Consider the following 19,134-nt stretch of genomic DNA (forward strand, 5'->3'; position numbering starts at 1 on the left):
GACCGAAGGAAAATGTCACTGAAATTTTGGCCAGAGTGCAGAATGCTGCTACCACAAGCTACTGAAATCAACACATGCTCTCTGCCAACTATATGTCCTTGTTCGTGGGTTGAATACTTTTATTTGTCTAATTAATTAGTGCTTTTTGATAAACTTAATAAACTATCTTAAAATTACTTACGAATAGTCGATTGCCTATCTTTGGTATCCAATTCAATTCCAATTCCAAACATCTGACATCTTGATCTAACAGCAAAGAGGATCCTGTGATACCAAGGCTTGAGTCTCATTTAAATTTGGCAGGCACACTGTGAATTTATAAACTGGGCATCGGATGTGACCCACTGGCTTGAGGTTAATCTGACGCTACAGATAAAAAAATAGTATTAGAAAATAAAACTTTAAGGGCTGTTGAAATGCTTCAATTGGTCAACATGCTTCTAAGGCAACAGACTTTTAGAATATTGAATTAAATGTGCCATTTGTTCACCTTTGCCGTAATTGGTTTGAGCATTATTTTAAGATTTTCACCTCTGAGACAACGTAGCTGTCAATGCCATCGTGGCCTGACTTTTTTTTAAATCAGTATGTGTCTCTTTTCCTTCTCATTCTTTTTCTTTCGTCACTCAGATCTGCACAGTCTCTGACTGGGACAAGTGATTGAAGACTCTTTCATGGCTTCCATTGCCTTTGCAGCAATATGGGTCTGACAGCAGAAAAGACACTTCCATCAGTTGAAATGGACAGCCCGTCAATTCCTTCCCTTGGTGGAATGCCCAACTTAGCAAACTGCCTGAAGAGTGACAACTCCTCCCTGGTTCACTGTGATCCTCGAGTATTTTTAAGAACAAATCTTGTGTGTGTTGTGTGTGTGTGTGTGTTTCATTGCAATCTTTCAATTCATTAGACATTTTAGCCGCTGAAAAAAGCTTGCCTAATTAAACATTAACAATTCTAACATGATTTTCTAACCCCAGAGTTTTTTCTGTCTTCAAGTCAGTTATTTTTTACCTGAAACATTCCTCCTTCTCTGGATAATAATGCCCTGCGAATTACCTTCCTTCTCTGCAATATTGATTTTTACTTTTGCGTTGCATTTTTTTTCAGTTAGTTATTCCTTTCCTGTGAGGTTTTTTTGCTCTGCCATGTATAACTGTACATTCACAGTAACTTCATTGCAGTGTTAATATAAGTCTACTTGTGAAACTAATAAACACATTTAAACTTTAAACCTATGATTGATTCAAAAAAATTATGTTAATCAGATTTTGCTCCTTTTAAAAGCAGTTACTCAGAATAAACGCGAGGATATGTTGGTCATCTGCTTTTGATTCAATGAGGGTAATTTTGGAAGTCAATGGAAAAGCAATCAGGAAAGACGTGTAACTAATTACCAACTTGCTATTAGCCTATTGTACACTATCACACAAAGTCAACATTACCTGCAATTTGTTCTTTCATTGAAGGTATTGCACTGAAATAAATTTTTGTAATTTTAATAACCCTTCCATCTTCAAAATGATGGAAGTATGTCACATAAGAGTATTTGTGATAATGGTTTTTCTTTGCTCCCCCTACACACATATAGCAATACCTGGCGTGTAAATAAGAAAATCAGAACATGTCCTGCAGATCTGACCAGATGAAAAAGATACCATCAAAATAAGGTTGGTTAATGTTTCATGTGGAAATTCTTTGTTGATTCTTGATGAACAATCCCCATCCAAAATGTTCACTTTTTCTCCATCTCCTGAGACTTTAAAATTTTGCTCATTTGAAGAAAAGTTAAAAACCACTGAAAGGGACGTCATGGTGGCACAGTGGTTAGCACTGTTGCCTCACAGCGCCAGGGACCCGGGTTCAATTCCCGGCTTGGGTCACAGTCTGTGCGGAGTCTGCATGTTCTCTCCATATCTGTGAGGGTTTCCTCCGGATGCTCCAGTTTCCTCCCACACTCCAAAGATATGCTGGTTAGGTGTATTAGCCATGCTAAATTCTCCATCAATGGACCTGAAGAGATGCCAAAGTGTGGCGACTAGGGGATTCTCACAGTAACTTCATTGCAGTATTAATGGAAGCCTACTTCTGACACTAATAAATAAACTATAAAACTAAACTAAGGAGGGCTGTACATTTGTAGAATGCGTCCATTTTTAATGCATTGTCGTATCACCGTTATTTTGACGGCTAATCTCATTTGTGCATCAATAAAATTACAATAAGGTTAATTGATAAAGGATAACTAAAACTTAGACTCAGCCTCTGTGAACTTTGGAATACGCAGGCAAGAAGAGAGTTGCACATCCTTGCGAAAACAATTGCTGTGTGTGGCACAGAAGAGCTTAATTACAGATTGAGAGACGAGGCTTGAGAATGAGCATTTCATTGTTTCTGACAGTCACTTGTACTTTTAGCTGTTCAAATGATAGGATATATTTTAATTTCCTTATCTTTTAAGTGATCATCTTGTTGGTGATTAAGCGTGTCTTCTCTCTGTGATTCATGCTTGTAGCGAATGAGAAATGTCACTGAAACGCAAGATGGCCTGAACTTCTCTGGAAATTAATGGACCAGTTCTGATGTAGCATAGCTTCCTTCATGCATCCATAATTGGAGTGCCAATTTATTTCCAATCATTTCAAGTACTGTAATTACAGAGCATTTCACCAGTAAAAGGATTATCCCTGCTTATTTAACACTCAAAGGAAAAGACTGGTAACTGATACTGTCAAAAGGCTAAAAGTCTTATCTGCATATGTGAATGATGGGGTTGGAATACTCAATGTAGAGTTATTAAAAAAAGCTGGCATCTTTTTTGAAAGTTGACATGAGCAGTATTGAAATCTATCAAAATAATAATTATTGAAGAGACCCTTTTGAATGCTGAATGCCATTTCTGAATTTGTTATATGAGTGTGTGTGTTTATCAAGGTGAAAGATGACAGGTCCTAGGAATTGAACATTTTCCATTTTGGGATTGCAACAATGAAGTTGGACAGGTCAGATCCAACATAGGTCAGATGCAATTATAACTTATACATCCCCCTAACAATATAGTTTGACTGCAGTTTCAGAACAGCAACATTAGTGGTGCTAGAAGGATGATCATATTTCCATCTTTAGAAGCCTGAATAGGTGAATATATATATGAATATATGAATTAATACTGAATTGTGAATAATTTTGGTATCAGATTGACACCCACACAAATGGGGACACAAATGCAAAATGTTATTTTCTTGAGGGCAGAGCTTCAAATCGCTTTGTTACACATTGGGTAGTATATTATGAGGTGGGGGAATGGGTGAGGGTGGCGGGGAGGGGGGGAGGGCAGATAGTTTGTATCCTTCTCCCACCCCTCCCCCCCTACTGCCGAACGCAAAGTCGATGTGCAGCTGACTCCTGACTTACTTCCATCCATTTTTTAAAAACTTATATTAAAAATACAGCCTGCCTTCTCCTGCCTGATCGTCGATGCCAGCAATGCTATGGCATGGGCAGTGTATTATTAGAATCATAGAAACACACAGTGCAGGAGAGGCCTTTTGGCCTATCGAGCCTGCACTGACACATTGAAAACACCTAAACTCCTGCCTAATCCCATCTGCCAGCACTTGGCCCATTGCTCTGAATATTATGGTGTGCCAAGTTCTCATCCGGATACTTTTTAAAGGATATGAGGCAACCTGCCTCTATCACCCTCCCAGGCAGCGCATTTCAGACCACCACCACCCTCTGGGTAGAAAGGTTTTTCCTCATATCCTCCCTAAACCTCCTGTCCCTCATTTTGAATCTATGTCCCCCTGTGATTGACCCTTAACTAAGGAGGACAGCTGCTCCTTATCCACCCTGGCTATGTCTCTCATAACTTTGTACACCTCTGTCCACATCTCTTATAATCTTGTACACCATGTTAGCAAGCTTAATTGGCCTTTCATTATTTATCTCAATAGGGGGTGGCTGCCGCTTTTGGCATCTGTCCACCCACCTCCATCACTCTTCTTCACAAACCTTCACAGCTCCAGGAGCCTGGATTTGATTCCCGGCTTGGATCACTGTTTGTGTGGAGTCTGCACATTCTCCTCGGGTTTCCTCCGGGTGCTCCAGTTTCCTCCCATAGTCCAAAGTTGCATGGGTTAGATCAATTGGCCATGTTAAAATTGCCCCTAGGTGTTCTGAGATGCATAGGTTAGAGGGATTAGCAGGTAAATATGTGGGGGTAGGACCTGGTTGCTGCAGACTCGATGGGCCCAATGGCTTCCTTTTTCACTGTAGGGTTTCTGTGATTCTATGACCCCCTCTCTGCTGTATGGGGGTGAGCTTGGGATGGGTGGTTTTATGGGCCCACCCTGCAACGAACATGTTTCATAGGAACATGTAAAATCCAATTCGCCATCTTTAAACAATCCTAGAGATTTGCTTAAACAACAATTAACAATTGAAATCAGTAATACAAGAGAACTTGTACAAAAATTATTAATAGGCAAGAAAGCCAGGTTGCATAAAAAACAGCAGTAGGAGTTTCAGTCGTGATAATGTGAACATAAATATGTATAAAAGAATGACAAATCAGATTATAGAATAAGAGAAGAATTAAGAATCTGAGTAGATCACATGACCTTTCGAGCCTGCTCCATTGTTTGTTATGATCCTGGTTGATTGCACTTTTTATTTTATATCACCTTTCCTTGTTCTTCTGAACAAGATGTATCACTTCACACGTTTCTCTATTAAACATCATCTGCCACATGGCTTCCTATTCCACCAACACTGACAGTGTTACAGTGACACCCTGGCACTGACACCCTGGCAATGATAGTGTCACAATGACACTCTGGCACTGACACCCTGGCAATGACACCCAAAGAACAAAGAACAATACGGCACAGGAAACAGGCCCTTCGGCCCTCCAAGCCTGCGCCACTCATGCTTCCAACTAGACTATTTGTTTGTGTCCCTCCACTCCCAGTCTGATCATGTGGCTAACCAGATAAGTCTTAAACAGTCCCACCATGTCTACCTCCACCACCTTGCTTGGGAGTGCATTCCAGGCCCCCACCACCCTCTGTGTAAAATCCGTCCCCCTGACATCTGTGTTAAACCTTACCCCCCTCATCTTGAACCTGTGACCCCTTGTATTCGTCACCTCCAATCTGGGAAAAAGTTTCCCACTGTTCACCCTACCTATGCCCTTCATAATATTATATACTTCTATTAGGTCGCCCCTCAACCTCTGTCTTTCCAGGGAGAACAACCCCCGTTTATCCAATCTCTCCTCATAGCTAAGACCCTCCATACCAGGCAACATCCTGGTAAACCTTTTCTGTACTCTCTCCAAAGCCTCCACGTCCTTTTGGTACTGTGGCGACCAAAACTGGATGCAGTATTCCAAATGTGGCCTAACCAACGTTCTATATAGCTGCAACATCATATGCCAACTTTTATACTCTATGCCCCGTCCTATAAAGGCAAGCATGCCATATGCCTTCTTCACCACCTTCTCCACCTGTGTTGCCACCTTTAAGGATCTGTGGACTTGCATACCCAGGTCCCTCTGTGTGTCTATACTCCTGATGGTTCTGCCATTTATTGTATAGCTCCCCCCTACATTAGTTCTACCAAAATGCATCATTTTGCATTTTTCTGGATTAAATTCCATCTGCCATTTCTCTGCCCAATTTTCCAGCCTATCTACCCTCGCACTGACAGTGTCACAGTGACACCCTGGCACTGATACCCTCGCACTGGCACTGACATCTTGGCAATGACAGTGTCACAGAGACACTCTTGCACTGACAGTTTGGCACTGACACCCTGGCAAGGACATCTTGGCACTGACAGTGTCACAGAGACACACTGGCACTGACACCCTGACAATAACAGTGTCATAGAGACACTCTGATACTGACATTCTGCAGTGACAGTGTCACAGTGGCATCCTGGCACTGACACTCCAGCACTGACACCCTGGCACTGACAGTGTCACAGTTACACTCTGGCACTGATACTCTATCAGTGTATACCATATCGGGAGACCAGTGCATCCAGCCTCAAATGTAATTAGATTAAAATGATCATTTATGATATTTATCAGGTTCATGCCTGCTGTGGTTGAGAATCTGAACTGGGCAGGTATAATGGGCCTGGAGGCTCGCAATGGGTTTGTTGCCTTGTGAAAATTTTGTTATGGCCCTCATGTCTGATTCAATGGGACATCAGGAATCCCATCTGCAGCTAATGGCCCTGGAGAATTGCCCCTGAAATTTACAGTAAAGAAACAGGCCATTTGGCCCAAATCATCTATGTTGGTATTTACGTTCCACACAAGCCTCCTCTCACCCTCCTTGATATCAGGGTAACCTTCAGATTCTTTCTTCCTCATATGTTAATTAAGTTCCTTGAATGTATCTCTATTAGAGTGGTAGAATATTCACAAAACTGAAGGAGGTCAGTCAGTACATTGTCTTTGTGTCAATTCTTTGAAACAGCAATTCAGCTAGTCCTTCACATTTTCCCTGTAGCCCAAAGAAACCTTTTCTCATCAGCTAATTATCCAGTCCCCTTCTGAAAACAATTTCCCTTACGAATATCTGTCTCCACCACATGCCCAGGCAGTGCATTTCAGATCCAATTTTTAAAATTACCTTTGAGTTCTCAACCTTCTGCCAATGGGAACAGTTCCTCCCCATTTAATTTATCCAGACCCCTCATGATTTTGAACATGTCAAACAAATCTCCTCTCAACTTTCTTTTCTCCAAGGAGGACAGCCCCAGATTTGCTAATCTATCCATAGAACTGAAGCCCTACACCCTCAAAACCATTCTCATAAATCTTTTCTGCACATGTTTAAAACCTTCACTTAGCTTCTATTGTTGCTGAGCCAGTGTTTTCACAGAATTATAGAATCCCTACAGTGCAGAATGAAGCCATTCGGCCCATCAAGTCCACTCCGACCACAATCCCATCCAGGCCCTATTCCTGTAGCCCCTCATATTTACCCTGCTAATCCCCCTGACACTAGGGTTAATTTATCATGGCTAATCATCATAATCTGCATATCTTTGGACTGTGGGACGAAACCGGAACACCAGGAGGAAACCCATGCAGACACGGGGAGAATGTGCAAACTTCACACAGACAGTAAAGGTTTTGTGAATGTTCATAATGTACATGAATTTGTACACTGCCTCAGTTCATGAAGTTCAGGATTTAGTATAACCTATTAACTTGGGGGATTTTCACAGTAACCTCATTGCAGTATTAATGTAAGCCTACTTGTGACACTAATAAATAAACCTAAACTTGACTGTTTTCTCAACTTGCCCAGCCACCTTCAATGATTTATGTACATATATAACCAGGTCCCTCTGTTCCTGCATTTCCTTTAGATTGTACCTTTTAGTTTATATCGCCTTTCCTTGTTCTTCTGAAAAAGATATATCACTCCACATTTTTATCTATTAAACTTCATCTGCAACATGGCTTCCTATTCCACCAATATGTCTGTATTCTCTATCACTATCTTGCTCACAGTTCACAATACTTCCGAGACTTGCATAACCTTCAGATTCTGAAAAGTGCCCTGTACACCGAGATCTAGATTATTAATATAAATCAAGAAAAGCAATGTTCCCTCTTTATATCATCCCCCAGTCAGAAGTAAGTAAAGTTTTCAGTAATTCATGCATTTATTGGACTTGAATTAAATAATTAAAATGTTGCACAATGAAATTCTAACAATTCCAAAGATGAATGATATAGAGCATGGTCTTATTGGCTGTTCACACCCTGCTCCTGCTACAGTGAAGGCAGAGAATTTGGCACCCAGCCAAATACCACTGGTGTGAATGGCTGTAATTTTCTGGCCATAAAATACCACGTGGTTCAAAATAAAATGCCTACCAACACTCATATTTTCATTCATAAAGCATTATTTTATTGGTATTTGGGGACTCCAAAGATGTGCGGTTAGGTTGATTGGCCATGCTAAATTGACCCTAGTGTCAGGGGATTAGCAGGGTAAATGTGTGAGGTTACGGGAATAGGGCCTGAGTGGGATTGTGGTCGGTACAGAATTGATGGGCCAAATGATGTGCTTCTGTACTGTAGGGACTCTATGACTCAAATGTTTAATACATGGGAAGCAACATAATTGTAGATTTGAGAATGATATATTCCAACCATTTCCTTAGAACTCTTTCACCTCAAAATTTGGCACTGCATCCCTGATTCCAAAGATTCCCACATGTTACAGTCACGGCACACAACTGGCTCTGTCATGTGTGTTTAGACTTATTTACTTGATCTGTTGCTGAGTCACTAATTTAGTTAGCTAAAATGAGCGAAAGTGGCAGTCTCCCAGTTTGGAGACGAAAAATCACTCACCAGCTCCCGGAGGTTAAACAAAAGTTCCCACTTGCACCAAATGCCCCACTTTAGCACTCTGTTAAATAAAATGCTCTTCGACCGACACACTGTACGCCAGAAACACTTAATGCTGGCATCTCTAATTTTCTTTATCCCAATAAGAAGTCTCAGAACACCAGGTTAAAGTCCAACCAGTTTATTTCCACACACCTGATGAAGGAACAGCATTTCCGAAAACTTGTGGGTTTACTATCAAATAAACTGGTTGGACTTTAACCTGGTGTTGTGAGACTTCTTACTGTGCTACCCCAGTCCAACGCCGGCATCTCCATATCATTTCTTTATGCCCCCGTGGGATGTGGACATTGCTGGCATTGCCAGCATTTGTTGCCCATTCCTAACTGCCCTTGAGAAGCTCGTGGTGAACCACCCTAAGCCGCTGCAGTTTATGTGGTGTAGGTACATTCACGGTGCTATTAGGAAGGTAGTTCCACAATTTTGACTCAGCAACAGTGAGGGAATGGTCAGGATGTTGTGTGGTTTGGAGGGGAACCTGCAAGTGTTGATATTCCTATGCTTCTGCTGCACTTACCGTTGTAGGTGTTAGAGGTTGTGGGTTTGGAAGACGCTATTGAACATAAGAACATAAGGAATAGGAGCAGGAGTAGGCCATCTAGCCCCTCGAGCCTGCCTTGCCATTCAATAAGATCATGGCTGATCTGTCGTGGCTCAGTTCCACATTCCCGCCCTCTCCCCATAACCCTTAATCCCCTTGCCTATCAAAAACCTATCAACCCGCGTCTTAAAAATATTGAGCGAGGCAGCCTCCACCACTTCAACGGGCAGAGAATTCCAGAGATTCACCACCCTTTGAGTGAAGAAGTTCCTCCTCAACTCCGTTCTAAACGGCCCCCCCTTTATCCTGAGGCTGTGCCCTCTAGTCCTACTGTCCTTTCTGAGCAGGAAGAGCTTCTCCACCTCTATCCTATCAATCCCATTCAACATCTTATACGTCTCAATGAGATCTCCCCTCATGCTTCTAAACTCTAACGAGTACAAGCCTAGTTTATTCAGCCTCTCCTCATAGTTCAACCCCCTCAACTCCGGAATCAGCCTAGTAAACCTCCTCTGCACTCCCTCCAAGGCCAAAATATCCTTGCGTAAGTGCGGCGCCCAAAACTGCACACAGTATTCCAGCTGCGGCCTCACCAGTGCCCTATACAGCTGCAGCATGACCTTCCTACTTTTATATTCAATCCCCCTCGCTATGAAGGCCAGCATCCCATTAGCCTTCCTGACCACCTGCTGCACCTGCAGGCTGGGTTTTTGCGACTCATGCACAAGGACCCCGAGGTCCCTCTGCACCGTTGCATACTGCAGTTTTTCGCCACGTAAGTAATAGTCCTTCCTACCATTATTCCTACCAAAGTGGACAACCTCACATTTGCCAACATTAAATTCCATTTGCCAGTTCCTGGCCCATTCGCCCAGCCTATCTAGATCCTTCTGCAGACTCTCCACACCCTCCGCACAATTTGCTGTTCCACCAATCTTGGTGTCATCAGCAAATTTTGACACCATACACTCGGTTCCCTCCTCCAGATCATCTATATAAATGGTGAATAGCTGAGGCCCCAGTACCGACCCCTGGGGCACTCCACTAGTCACCAACCGCCAATCCGAATTGACCCCCACTCTCTGCCTCCTATTTGACAGCCAATCCTCTATCCACGCTAACACCCTACCCCCAACTCCATGCCCCCTGACCTTCTGCAATAACCTCTTGTGAGGCACCTTGTCAAACGCCTTCTGAAAATCAAGAAAGACCACATCCACTGGCTCTCTTTTATCCACCACCCTAGACACATCCTCATAGAACTCCAGTAAATTTGTCAGACACGACTTCCCCTTAACGAAACCGTGCTGCGTCTGCTCTACCAACAATTCTCCTCAAGATGCCTCGCTATTTTCTCCTTGATCACGGATTCTAACATTTTTCCTACAACAGACGTTAAACTAACTGGCCTATAATTCCCCGCCTTTTGCCTGCCACCCTTCTTAAACAACGGCGTAACATTAGCTGTTTCCCAATCTTCCGGCACTTCCCCGGAATCCAGCGACGTTTGGAAAATAATCACCAAGGCATCCACTATCACCTCTGCCATTTCCTTCAGAACCCTTGGATGCATTCCATCCGGTCCTGGGGACTTGTCCACAATCAGTCCCTCCAGTCTGTCGAGCACCGCCTCTCTAGTAACAATAATGTCACTCAGGCCCTCCACTCCTACCATCTTTCCATCGCTAACACCCGGCAAATTATTCACGTCCTCCTCCGTGAAGACCGAAACAAAAAAGTTATTCAGGGCCTCAGCCATTTCCCCATCCCCGACCACTAAGTCCCCCTCTCATCCTCTAAGGGTCCAATGTTCACCCTAGCCAGCCTCTTCCTTTTAATGTATTTATAAAAACTCTTGCTATCCTTTTTTATATTAAGCACTAGCCCAGCTTCATAGTTTCTCCTACCCTTCTTTATCAATTTCTTTGTCATTCTTTGTTGACATTTAAACCTCTCCCAATCCTCTTCTCGCCCACTACTCTTAGCTACTCTAAACGCCTCCGCTTTTAATTTAACACTTTCCTTCACCTCCTTCGTTATCCACGGCTGATTACCTCTCCTCCTCCGATCCTTTTTAACCATCGGAATAAATTTCTGCTGAGCACCAAGAAAAATCTCCTTAAAGATCCTCCATTGTTCCTCGGCAGACCTACCTTCCAACACACTCCCCTAATCAACATTCGCCAATTCCTCTCTCATCCTACCATCTGTTCAAACAAAGGACACGTGTCCGGGAACCCACTTTCTCCTCCTCCATCTGCACCAGAAACTCCACCATACAATGATCACTCTTCCCAAGAGGATCCTTCACCACAAGGTCCCTAATTCTACCCGCCTCATTACATAGCACCAGATCCAAGATAGCTCTCTCCCTCGTCGGCTCCAACACACACTGTTCAAGGAAACTATCCCGGCAGCATTCCAAGAACTCCTCCTCAAGCCCACCGTGTCCAACATGGGTCGACCAATCAATATGTAGATTGAAATCCTCCATAATTACCGCTGTTCCTTTCCTGCACGCCGCATTTATTTGCGCGTTAACAGCCCGCCCCGCCTCCAGATCATTATTCGGGGGCCTATAAACTACACCCACCAGCGTCTTCCTCACTTTGCTGTTCCGAATCTCCACCCACAACGATTCCACGTTCTGCTCTTTGGTTCCTAAATCATCCCTTACTACCACCCTGATGCTATCCTTAATCAGCAGAGCTACACCCCCCCACCTTTTCCCTCCCGCCTATCCTTCCTAAACACTTGATAGCCCTGTACATTCATCTCCCAGTCCCTGTCACCTTGCAGCCACGTCTCTGTAATGGCCACCAGATCATATCCATTTGTGCTGATCTGCGCCACCAGCTCATCCACTTTATTCCGAATGCTTCGTGCATTCAGATAAAGTGCCTTCATCCCAGCCTTCACCTGTACCCTATTTGCCAGAACGCCACCAACCATACTCACGCCCCCTACTCCTTCTATTATTGGGACATCCTTGGCCTCCCCCCTTACCTGCACCCTCTCCTTCACTTTACACCCCATAATGTCACCTACCCTCGCACCCTCCCCCCACTAATTAGTTTAAAGCCCTATCTACAGTCCTATTTACACGATTAGCCAGGACTGTGGTCCCAGCACGGTTCAGACCCACCCCATCCCACCTGAACAGGTCCCACCTACCCCAATACTGATGCCAATGCCCCATAAATTCAAACCCATTCCTCCCACACCAATCCCTGAGCCACCCATTCACTTCCTTAATCATATCAACCCTACGCCCGTCTGCACTCGGTTCAGGCAGTAGCCCAGAGATAACCACCTTGTCGGTTCTACTTTTTAATTCCATTCCCAGCTTATCATACTCCCTCCCCAGATCCTCAGTTCACATTTTGCCTACGTCGTTGGCACCCACATGTACTACAATGACCGGATTCTCACCCTCCCACTCCAGGTTCCTCTGCAGCCCAGATGCGACATCCTGGACCCGAGCACCAGGCAGACAACACACCCTTCTGTGCACTTTGTCATTGTGACAAAGGACAGTGTCAATACCCTTAACCCCACTGTCCCCAATTACGGCTATGTTCCTTTTCACCTTCTCTTTGCCTATGACCTGTGTGTGCATCACTGTACTGTGTGCAGTTTGCTCACCAAGCTCACCACCCTCATTCTTGTCCACACCGGAAGCAAGAACCTCAAACCTGTTATGCAGATTGAGAGGCTGAGGCATTTGGTCCCCACCCTCCTTCCTCCGGTCCCCACCCTCCTTCCTCCGGTCCCCACCCTCCTTCCTCCGGTCCCCACCCTCCTTCCTCTCCACAGCCCCCTTCTGTTCCTGACCCATAGAGTTAGCCAGTCTAGGGGGGGTGGATGTCTCTTGCACCCCATTATCAATGGCACCCTCCCTCCCCCTGATGAGCCTCAGTGTCTGTAGCTCAGATGCCAGCTCATCTACCTTGAGCTGGAGCTCCTCCAGCAACCAGCACTTACTGCAGACATGGTCACTGGGAAGGACCCTGGGGTCCACCAGCTCCCACATCATACAGAAACAGCACATCACATGCCCCTCCATTATTCCCTGTAGTAATATTGAACGAATGTAACGCAGACTTACCTGGCCCTTTTCTCCCTAGCCCTTTGAACCTAAGCCCTAGCAGCTCACTCTGCTTCCCTCTCACTCAGCTGCCCGCTCCGACGCTGCCCGCTGTCTACACCAGGCCTCCTTTTAAACCTGGCGCTGTTTAAAAGCCTGCTTACCTACAAATCCCTGCTCTCCACTCCCTTTGAATTCTTAAAGTGGTAAATACAAAAAGCCCGCGAAAATGCTTTTAAATAATTTAAACAGTTCTACAAGGTAAGTTCTAACTACACACTAAAAAGCCCGCGAAAATACTTTAAACTTATTTAAACAGGTTTTAAACAGGTAATTTCTTACCTGACTCTCTGCTCCTTCACTCGCCTGCTCCAGCAAACAATGGAAGGCAACAACAACAATTGAAGGAACCTTGGTAAATTTCTGCGGTGTGTTTTGTATATGAAACACATTGTTGCTACTGTACATTTGTAGTGGAGAAAATGAATATTTTTGGTGGGTGCCAAACAAGTGTCCACGATGGTGTTGAGCTGCTTTAGTGTTGCTGAAGCTGAACTCATCCAGGCAAGTGGAGAGTCTCCCAATATAATATAGAAGCAAAATACTGCGGATTCTGGAATCTGAAACAAAAACAGGAAATGCTGGAACATCTCAGCACCTCTGACCACCCGTGAGGAGAGAATAGGGCCAACGTTTCGAGTTGAGATGACCCTTCGTTAGAGCTGAGAGCAAAGAGAAATTTATACTATGGGGGTGGGTGGGGGTGGGGCGGAATGGGACACTGGGAATGTAAATGAGGATGCCAAAAGAGCTACTTGTGTCCATTAAGTGATCAGAATGCGTGAATGGCAGAACAGGAGTGTGGCAGTTGCCTTGAAGGGGAAGGGGGTGGGCAGGAGGTAAGAAGGAGAGCTGGAATAGAAAGTGGAAAAACGGAGGTGAGAAAGAAGGATGATAAAGAGGATGAATAGGATGAAACAGAATGAAATAAAATAAATGGAAATGGGGTGAGGGGTAGAGGGGAGAGTTCATGCTCTGAAGTTATTGGACTCAGTGTTCAATCCAGAAGGCTGTAAAGTGCCCAAAAGTGCTGTTCCTCCAGTTTGCATTGGGGTTTGCTAGAACATTGCAAAAGGCCCAGAACAGACATGCGGACAGGAGAGAAAGATGAGGTGTTGAAGTGGCAAGTGACAGGAAAGTCTGGGTCCTGCTTGTGCATGGACTGAAGGTGATCAGTAAAGCAGTCCACATTTGTTCTCTCCAGTGTAGAGTAGAGCACATTGGGAGCAGCAAATGCATTAGAGCAGATTGAAGGAGGTGCGTATGAAGTGCTGCTTCACCCAGAAGGGGGTGTTTAGGATCTGGGATGGTGAACAGAAAGGAGGTAAAGGGGCAGATGTTGCACCTTCTACAATTGGATGGGAAGGTGCCGTGGGCAGTGGGTGAGGTATTGGGTGTGATGGAGGAGTGGACCAGAGTGTCCCAGAGAGAATGGTCCCTGCAGTATGCTGACAGAGTGGGGGGAGTGGGGAGGAGGGTTGAGGGGGAGATGTGTTGAGTAATGGCATCAAGCTGGATGAATGCGGAGACTGGTGGAGTGAAAAGTGAGGTCATGAGAGACCCTATCCTGCTTTTGGGAGAGAGAGGAGAAGGTAAGAGCACTGGTGGCCCAGGGTATGCGGTTGGATGAGGTTGAAAGCCCTGTCAACCACAGTAGGTGGAAAACTACAGCTGAGGAAGAAGGAAGACACATTGGCACTTTATTGTTTAAAGTGGTAAAATCAGAGCAAAATGCGGCAAAGGTGAAGGAGCTGAAAGAATGGCATGGAATCCTTAAAGGGGATGGGGTGTGAAGAACTGTAATCAAAGTAGTTGGTGTATATACAATGGATACTGGTGGATAGTTTATCACTAGAAATGGAGACAGAGAGGTCAAGGAAGGGAAGAAAAGTATCAGAGGTAGATGGTGTGAAGGTGATAGAGGAATGGAAATTGGATGCTAAATTGACAAATTTTTCCAGATCTTGACGAGAGCATGAAGCGCCACCAAAATAGCCTCCAATTTACCGATAAAAGCGTTGTGGGAGGCGGCTGAAGTAGGACTGGAACAGGGAATGTTCCACATAACCCATAAAGACACAGGCATAACTGGGACTCATTTAGGTGCCCATAGCCACACCTTTTATTTGGAGGAAATGAAATGAGTTGAAGGAGAAAATGTTGAGTGAGAGAACAAGTTGAAACATACAGAGGAGAATGGTGATGGATGGGGACTATTCAGACTTCTGTTCAAGGAAGTATTCCACCATGCTCTGGACATGTGCCTTGTAGATGGTGGACAGACCTTGGGGAGCCAGGATATGAGTTACTCACCGCTGAGTTCTCAGCCTCTGACCTGCTCTTGTAGCCACCGTGTTTCTATGGTTGTTCCAGTTCATTTTCTGGGCAATTATAATCCCCAAAAAGTTGATTATGGAGATTTGGTGATGGCAATGTCACGGCAAAATAGTTAGATTCTCTCTTGTTTAAGTGATTGCATATGGCATGAACATTACTTGTTGCTACCAGTCAAAGCCTGAATGTCGTCCATATATTGATGCACATGCACACGTGCTGCTCCAGCATCTGATAAATTACAAATGAGTTACAGAACATTGTGCAACTATCAGCAAATATCCACTCTTCTGACCTTATGGTGGAGGGAAGTTCATTAATGAAGCAGCTGAAGATGGCTGGGGCTCAGGCATTATCCTCATGAACTCCTGCAGCAAAAACCTGGGGCTGAGAGCTAACTCTTATGCGCGCACACACATGCATGCGCACACACATACGCACACACACAGACACACACACACATGCATGTACACACATATATGTGTGCACGCACATGCGCGCACACAGGCACACACACATGTGCACGCATGCACACACATGTGCACGCACACATGCACAAATGCACATACATAAATTTTTAACTTGTGGACTAGTTTGAGGAAACAGCTTTTATGCGGTCATGACAAGGGGTTTGAACCGGTTAATGGGTTTCACAAAATGTACTCCTTCATTGCCCATTTCCCTGATCTATAGCATCCCTCTTACCTGAAGGCTCTGAAACCAGCCTCCCATGCCAATAAGCCTTTCATTCACTTACACAATTCCATCCTGCACAAATTCCTGAAATAGATTATATTCATTTATTTTGAAAGATAATCTGCCAATGTTTTTGACACCACTAAATAAATTAAAACATGATTCTCTGAAGTTTAAAAATAAGCTTAATTATCAGCAAAATAAAAGCAAAATACAAAATTAAATAAAATGTCCTCATACTTGATAAATACAAAGGACAATGCTTGTTAATGTTTGAATTTGTTAATGCATCTTCAGTTCAAAGAAAGGCATTCATGCATCATCAATAATAATTAGCATTGGGAATTGGCTGATTTGCAGCAGGACCTGAGAAGTAACCAATCAGTAGCTAAAGTAATAATTTGGGAGTTGCTGAAGGAGCAGAGAACAATAAGGTCAAGTGTCCTTATCCAAATCCCTTGGGATTGATTGTATTTCGGAGTTCAGATATTCATCAGAATTCTACTGCCTGCCCACCATGGAATTGGAGTGGGCGAGGAGCAGACAATGGAAATATTCCTTGACCTTGGCAGACATTTCCGGTCTCGCTCAAGCAAGACTGTAAAATCCCACTCATTTTTCATTTCCAGATGTAAAGCTTGGCACTGGGTGCAGTGGTTAACACTGCTGCCTTACAGTGCCAGGGACTTGGGTTTGATTCTCAGCTGATTCACAGTCTCTGTGGAGTCTGCACGCTCTTCCTATGTCTGTGTGAATTTCCTCCGGGTGCTCCGGTTTCCTCCCACAGTCCGAAAGAAGTGCTGGTTAGGTGCATTTGTCAAGCTAAATTCTCTCTCAGTGTACCTGAACAGGCGCCAGAGTATGGTGATGAGGGGATTTTCACAATAACTTAATTGCAGTGTTAATGTAAGCCTGCTTGTGACACTAATGAATTAATTTTAAACTGATGTAGCAATATTGTCGGCTAGATCACTTTACATTACAGTAGTCCAAACCTACGCTCGCTATACTCTACACATGCTAGGTTGCTTCTGCATTAGCTAACTCTGACACACCCTGCTTCTTACTTGTTAACACGTTTAAACCTGTAATATATTACAATGCTATATTAACATATCAATTAATTGCAAAGTCAGGAGGAGGAAATTCACTTCACACGCCATTTGCAACAGCTCCTGTAAACAACACTCCTTGGCAGGACCAATTGAAAAGCCCACGTTGCCAGCCAAATAACTATTGATTGCTACTGCATGTTCGATGGTGATAATATTGACGCATCAATAAAGCAACGAAAAGACAGAAGACAATATTCAAACAAACGCACAACGGTGGGGGACCATGTTGATGCTGTGAAGCCAACACTCATCACAGGCAAGAGTGATATCCAGCAATCTCTGCACAGTGTTCCAACTGTAACCAGCTGGGACGCTTTGTAAAGTTGTGTAAGTCTAAGACATCAAAATTTGCAAAAGGATCCCAAATGGTCCATGAAATTGAGTTACTCCACCAAGAGGAGTATGCTTCCAGAGTGAGGTCAAAGGTCTTGGATTCTCCTTTTGGAATGCTGATCACCTTACTGATTACAAATTCAATACAGAACCCAGTGTTACAGTCCCCCCCGGATAGGGAACTAGGGCTGAAAGACCTCCAGCTACAAACAAAGGACAAATCACTTAATGGCCCTGGAGGAATTTGACTTCTGGCCATAGGTGTGATCCCAGAATCATTCCAATGTGGCGACAAGCAAATATTCAACATTTTGTACATCATCCAAAACTAATCCTTTTCTTTCTTAAGCAGAAATGTCTCTGATGCTCTTAACTTCCTCAAAATGGCAGCAGATATCAAAACATTCTTTGACATCAACTGCATGGAACCCTAAGTTCCAGAGAAGTTCATCAGTGAAGAAACTCTCGACTAGAGCTTAACTTCTGAGTTGTCCTGACTCTTTACAAAACTGGTTTGGTGAACTCACTTTGCAGGCAGCAGAGCTCCTCCTCAGTCAGGCCAACAAAAGAGGAAGTAAAACCACAGGCTGTAAATTAGGATTAAACTCTGTAAACATTGCAGACAGGATCAATGGGGCACTTGAGGTGCAGTCACCCTTGAAGGGAATTCAAAATAAACACAGATGGATGGATACTGTTAGAAAGTCGGTGTTCAGGCAGCTGGATTTTTATGAGGTACTGTAATTGAACTTATTACAGATCAAAGGCTTCAAGTGCAATGGAGAGAGTTTCAACAATTTTTGCTTGCTGGGAAGTTTTAGCAACTTCCACTGTGTGCATACGAGCAGACTGGAACCCCCTCACCAAGTGAAAGTCAGAGGGCTTCAAAATGGTCTGTTCACACCTGCAGCTTCTGACAGGGAGAAAAGAAAATCTCTGCTGCAGAATGGAGTGCTGCAGTGATTTAAAATCCTGCCAGGACTGGGGAGCATGGAAGTTAAAGTGACCTGGCCACTTCAGAATTTTCACAGCTGACAGACAGGAATGCAGAAATTGATCATAGGACTGAAATCATCCTGCGGGAGGTGGGGGCGGGGTGTTCTTTAGGTCTGTCAGGGCTGGAAGGGGCAGCCCAGCCATGACAGCTCTTATCCTAGGCCAAGTCTATCCAATGAGGTGTGGTCACCCATTATTTGTGGGTGAGGGGAAAGATGCCCCTCTTTGGTGAGGGTTTGGTGGTGCTCCCCTCATCAGTGGGAATGCACCATTTAATTCCTTGGGGGAGGGGGTTTGGCAAACAAGCACCAAGACTGGGCTGCCTTTTAAAAATGGCAGCATGATCTTGGAAAAGTGGGGCTGGCTGGCAGGTTGCCTACTATGAATAAATTAGCATCCATCAGCTGGGAGAATCCCACCTGATAGACCTACTAACGCCAGCAGAAAATACTCTCGATTTCCTGCTGTATGGGCATTTTGTCCCAATTCAGGAGAATCACCCCCATTCTCTCACTAAGCTTCCTCACCG

General features: G+C 44.2%; 1 long non-coding RNA gene across 2 annotated transcripts; it reads left to right on the top strand.

Annotated features, from left to right (window-relative positions):
* Nucleotides 1–870: 870 nt before the first annotated feature.
* Nucleotides 871–18,754, top strand: LOC145348951 (uncharacterized). Of its 2 annotated transcripts, XR_013888040.1 has the most exons (4): nt 871–1,466; nt 1,589–1,667; nt 17,298–17,603; nt 17,962–18,754. It is a non-coding gene; the product is annotated as an uncharacterized LOC145348951 (long non-coding RNA). The 2 variants fall into 2 exon arrangements; XR_013888039.1 differs by lacking the exon at nt 17,962–18,754 and having other exon boundaries at nt 17,298–17,723.
* The last annotated feature ends 380 nt before the right edge of the window (nt 18,755–19,134 follow it).

Source organism: Carcharhinus amblyrhynchos, chromosome 10 (genome assembly GCF_965287045.1).
Source record: "Carcharhinus amblyrhynchos chromosome 10, sCarAmb.v2.hapA, whole genome shotgun sequence".
Taxonomy (NCBI): Eukaryota; Metazoa; Chordata; class Chondrichthyes; order Carcharhiniformes; family Carcharhinidae; genus Carcharhinus; species Carcharhinus amblyrhynchos.